Source organism: Tachyglossus aculeatus, chromosome X1 (genome assembly GCF_015852505.1).
Source record: "Tachyglossus aculeatus isolate mTacAcu1 chromosome X1, mTacAcu1.pri, whole genome shotgun sequence".
Lineage (NCBI taxonomy): Eukaryota > Metazoa > Chordata > Mammalia > Monotremata > Tachyglossidae > Tachyglossus > Tachyglossus aculeatus.
The window spans coordinates 134065878-134071877 of record NC_052101.1 but is presented as its reverse complement, the minus strand read 5'-3'; positions in this window follow the sequence as shown (position 1 = coordinate 134071877).

Below are 6000 nucleotides of genomic sequence, written 5' to 3'. Positions count from 1 at the left end.
AATGATAAATGAATTTGACTGGGCAAACCTGTGCAGCTAATCCCAATGAGGGCTGCCCACTAACTTTGGTAGAGGCTTGGAGATCCTCCAAGACCTAGGCCCTTCTCTTTTGCAGACATCACGCCTGGGAGAGGGGGAATGACGACACATCACTCTGTGAAATTGCTTGGCCAGCTCGTCACTTAACGTGTTAAATATTAGAACATGCAAAGTCCAGATTTAATTGCTGCATATTACAAATTATATGTATTAGAACTGGGGTTTGTTCGTCTTTGCTTGTTAAATTGGTTCAGATGGTCTTTAATATAAAATCTCCATTTTTCAGGGTTGACAATGCAAGTTCTGCATGCTGTCTCTGCTATAGCCTAGCTAATGGGCAAAAAGCAGCTGTATGTTATTCGGTATCATACATCTGTACAGATCTGGATGTCTACTTTGTCTTTGCGATTGTTTCCTTTTAAGGGACTGAAAAGGTTTAGTCATCATATCCCAAGGATTTGGAAAGCAACAGAAGAATAATTGGAAAGTTTGTTAAAACTGTTAGTAGTTTTTAAGAATGAGTGAAGAATAATTGTTTAATGTTATTAGGAAAAAACTATTATTTCAAACTTTATCAATCATATCTGGCTATATGATGCTCCTGGGTACTTCTCTGCCTCACAATTCTATGGTCAGGATTGCCTGACTTCCAGACAGGCCCAGCAAAGGAATCATCACTGAACTGCCTCCCAGAGAGCCTGTCTTCAGTCTTAGCCATGGTGTGACATCATCAGGGAAGGGAACCTATTTCTACCAGGCGACCTGTTCCTGTTTCAACATGACCGGTGCTTCTCGCCCCCCTCATTCCAGGGACTCTGAACAGTTGGACACGATGATCTCTGGCAGTGTACCATGCAGCTAATGAAGAGTCCCCACCACCAGAGGAGTTTTGTACTGGTTCTATGGACTCTTTAGACTTGAGGAGGGAAGCTCACTATTCCAGGGGTTGCTGCTACTTTTGCTCCTGGCGGTGGGTTTAGTAGGAGGATGGTGGTTACTAAGTTGCTGCTGCTTGGCCCTTTTCACACAGGTGCGACAAACACACAGTCGCCCCCAGCTCTTGCCTCTGTGCGCTATCTTAAGACCGTTGTGCTAGTAAGGGAAGGGGTTGTTATCTGTCCCAGTGTTACACTGCTCTATCTGTGGATAGCGGCCACTTCAACCATCCCTGGCCCCTTTCCTCAGTGCAGTGCCTCAAAACCATGGTGGGCCACCGACCACCTTCCATACCTCCATACCTCCTACTCGCACGCCTTGAGGGCAGGGCACCGCCTTTGGTTGCCCCTGGCCATGGGATAGGAAACGTCCTCTGCCCCAACCCATGGATCTGCTTTTCTGGTTCCCGTGGCAAGCCAGGGAGGTTATCAGCCCATGCAGTCAGGGGAGGGACAGCGCCGGAAGGCACGGCTTCCAGTGCAACCCCACCACTATGCAACCTGGAGGGGATGCAGGAAGAGGTGGGGTCAGGTGGGCATGGAAGGCGAGGGCCAAGGGGTGGTATGTCCCGAGGTGACCCTTGGGTACCGGCCATCTCAAGGTCAAAAGCTATCTCGTGACCACCTGAGCCAGCAGGCGGAACTCGGAAGTGAGGGTGGGATACCGCCCCCACGACCAAATCTGCTAGATTGACAGCCCAAGCTGGGAATACAGAAGGTGTCCCTCGCCCCCGTGCCAATCAAATTAGGTATGGAGGAGGCGGGGAGGGCAGAGATTGGATAGACTGAGGCCGGAAGCTGGAATGGCCTAGGGGCACAGGCAATAAATACCTGTCGCCTCTGACCTTCAGGGTCAGAACACCAGGACACACAGCAGCAGGAGCAGCCGCCGCTGCAGCAGCAGCAGCAGCCCACGTGTCTCTCCCTGCCCAGAAGGCCAGATGCCCGCTCTACAACCAGAACCAACACTCTGAGGCAAGGGCCGCAGGATGGGTGAGTGTCTCGTGGGTGGGACCCAGGTATCCTGCTGCTGATGGGAATTATGAGTGGATTCCTCCCATGTAGGGAGAGCACATTGTGAGAGCTAGCCGCCCACCACGTGCGCGGGTAATGTAATGAATTCTTCCCATGTGGGAAAGTAAGTGGATTCTTCCCGAGTGGGAAGTGCACATGGGTGAGAGTTAGCCAACTCACCCACGTGCGATTAACGGATGATTGTGTTCCTCCCGTGTAGGGAAGCTCTAATATTGCTAATTGATTATATTCCTCCCAAAAGGGAAGATCAATCCATTGCGCCTAAACAAATACATAAATTCAATTCACCTCGTGGAATAAATTTCATATAAAACTTAGGCTTTCCGTCCCCGGCCTCTCGCTCTCTCTCGCCTCGTCGATCACTGAACGAACCCGTCCCCAGACGACGGGTGACGCCTACCCATCTTTTGGAGCGCCTCACACCCCACCTCTTCGCCCTCTCCTCTCTACCCAGTCTTGATGATCAGATTACTGCTCTCAACTCTACCCTTTCTACTCAGCTAGACTCACTCGCTCCCCTTTCCCTTCGCCGCTCTCGTACCACTAACCCACAGCCCTGGATCACTGCCACTGTCCACCTCCTTCGCTCTTATGCTCGAGCTGCCGAACGCTGCTGGCGATAGTCTAAACACCATGCCAACCTCGTTCACTACAAGTTTATCCTTTCCTGCCTTAACTCAGCCCTCTCTTCTGCCAGACAAAACTATTTCTCCTCCCTTATTGACACCCATGCCCATCACCCCCGCCAGCTCTTCCGTACATTCAACTCCCTTCTCAGGCCCCCGGTTCCTCCCCCTCCTCCTTCCCTCACCCCCAACGATCTGGCCTACTACTTCATTAAAAAAATTAAATCCATCAGGTCCGACCTCCCCAAAGTCACTTCCCCCCCTTCTCCAACCCCCCAGCTCTCAACACTCTCTGCTACTCTCCCATCCTTCCCAGTAGTATCCTCAGAGGAGCTCTCCTCCATCCTTTCAAGTGCTACTCCGGCCACCTGTGCTTCTGACCCCATTCCCTCTCATCTCATGAAATCTCTCGCTCCATCCCTTCTCCCCTCCTTAACCTCCATCTTCAACCACTCACTCTCCACTGGTTCCTTCCCCTCTGCCTTCAAACATGCCCATGTCTCTCCAATCCTAAAAAAACCCTCTCTTGACCCCACTTCACCTTCTAGTTATCGCCCCATATCCCTCCTACCATTCCTTTCCAAACTCCTTGAACGAGTTGTCTAAACGTGCTGCCTCGAATTCCTCAACACCTACTCTCTCCTCGACCCCCTCCAGTCTAGCTTCCGTCCCCTACATTCCACGGAAACTGCCCTCTCAAAGGTCACCAATGACTTCCTGCTTGCCAAATCCCACGGCTCATACTCTATCCTAATCCTCGACCTCTCGGCTGCCTTCGACACGGTGGACCACCCCCTTCTCCTCAACACGCTATCCGACCTTGGCTTCACAGACTCCGTCCTCTCCTGGTTCTCCTCTTACCTCTCCAGTCGTTCATTCTCAGTCTCTTTTGCAGGCTCCTCCTCCCCCTCCCATCCCCTTACTGTGGGGGTTCCCCAAGGTACAGTGCTTGGTCCCCTTCTGTTCTCGATCTACACGCACTCCCTTGGTGACCTCACTTGCTCCCACGGCTTCAACTATCATCTCTACGCTGATGACACCCAGATCTACATCTCTGCCCCTGTTCTCTCCCCCTCTCTCCAGGCTTGCATCTCCTCCTGCCTTCAGGACATCTCCATCTGGATGTCTGCCCGCTACCTTAAACTCAACATGTCCAAGATTGTCTTCCCTCCCAAACCCTGCCCTCTCCCTGACTTTTCCATCACTGTTGACGCCACTACCATCCTTCCTGTCTCACAAGCCTGCAACCTTGGTGTCAACCTCGACTCCCCTCTCTCATTCACCCCTCACATCCAAGCCGTCACCAAAACCTGCCGGTCTCAGCTCCGCAACATTGCCAAGATCCGCCCTTTCCTCTCCAACCAAAGTGCTACCCTGCTCGTTCAAGGTATCATCCTATCCCGTCTGGACTACTGCACCAGCCTTCTCTCTGATCTCCCATCCTCGTGTCTCTCCCCACTTCAATCCATACTTCGTGCTGCTGCATGGATTGTCTTTGTCCAGAAATGCTCTGGACATGTTACTCCCCTCCTCAAAAATCTCCAGTGGCTACCAATCAATCTGCACATCAGGCAGAAGCTCCTCACCCTCAGCTTCAAGGCTCTCCATCACCTCGCCCCCTCCTACCTCACCTCCCTTCTCTCCTTCTACAGCCCAGCCCGCACCCTCCGCTCCTCTGCCGCTAATCTCCTCACTGTGCCTCGTTCTCACCTGTCCCGCTGTCGACCCCCGGCCCACGTCATCCCCCGGGCCTGGAACGCCCTCCCTCTGCCCATCCGCCAAGCTAGCTCTTTTCCTCCCTTCAAGGCCCTACTGAGAGCTCACCTCCTCCAGGAGGCCTTCCCAGACTGAGCCCCTTCCTTCCTCTCCCCCTCGTCCCCCTCTCCGTCCCCCCATCTTACCTCCTTCCCTTCCCCACAGCACCTGTATATATGTATATATGTTTGTACATATTTATTACTCTATTTATTTATTTATTTTACTTGTACATATCTATTCTATTTATTTTATTTTGTTAGTATGTTTGGTTTTGTTCTCTGTCTCCTCCTTCTAGACTGTGAGCCCACTGTTGGGTAGGGACTGTCTCTATATGTTGCCAACTTGTACTTCCCAAGCGCTTAGTACAGTGCTCTGCACACAGTAAGCGCTCAATAAATACGATTGATTGATTGATTGATTGAAAAGCTATTAGATTGTGAGTCCCAGGTGAGAAAAGAAAGGTTTCCAACTCAATCATCTTCGATCTACCCCAGTGCTTAGTACAGCTCTTGGAACAAGGTAAACACATGAATATCAATCACTATTATTGTTGATAAGACCATTCATTGCCTATAGTACATCTAATCACACATCCTTATATAAATAAATGGCTAGAGCAATACTGAGAGGGAGAATTCTACATTTTCCCATTTAAAATAAAATTTCACCAACAGACATATGGTAGCCCTTATAAAGCTAAATTGTTCATTGTGATACTAGAAAATGTTCTCAGTGTATTACCCAAAAACATCTCCTGGGAAACTCCAACTTCCTTCAATCAACCTTTATCTTTTCACCCTTCTCTGTGACAAGATCTGAAATAGGGTTGAATATTCTGGACTCCATTCTGCGGGGTATGCATCCAAAAACCTCCAAAGTGAATTTTCACTGAGACTGTAAGCTCACTGAGGGCAGAGATCTTGTCTACCAACTGTCTTGTACTGTACTCTCCAAGTGCTCAGTACAATGCTCTCCACACAGTTAGAGCTCAAATATCATTGACTGACTCACAGGAATTACATTAGTAATGCTGAAATCCTAAATCCAAAGTAATGGAGAGGGATTGTGAGGTGTTTCTAGTAGAATGTCCTTATATTTTGTATCAACTGCCACAAGTGTTAGCATTTGCTCTAGACTCCCCTAGAGTAGGAGATCCCATAGGCTTTAAGAAACACTTCCTTCTGGGGTAAAAAAAAAGGTATCAACTTCCTTAGAAGGCTTAATGATGCTCCCAAAGGAAGGCAAAACCAATCAGATGAATGCCGATAACAAGCAAGTTTCTTTGAAAAGCACATGTCACAGGAGAAGCAGTAAGGTCTAGTAGAAAGAACGTCGGCCTGGGAGTCAGAGGACCTGATCTGTCACTTGCTTGTTGCATGACCTTGGGCAAGTCACTTAACTTGCCTGTGCCTCAGTTTCCTCATCTGTAGAATGAGGATTCAATATCTGTTCTCCCTCCTACTTAGACTGTGAGTCCCACGTGAGGGCAGGGATGGTGCCTGACCTGATGATCTTGCATCTACCCCAGCACTCAGTACAGTGCTTGGCACATAGAAGGCATTTAATAAATACCACAATTAGTATTAATAATAATATTAATAATGATG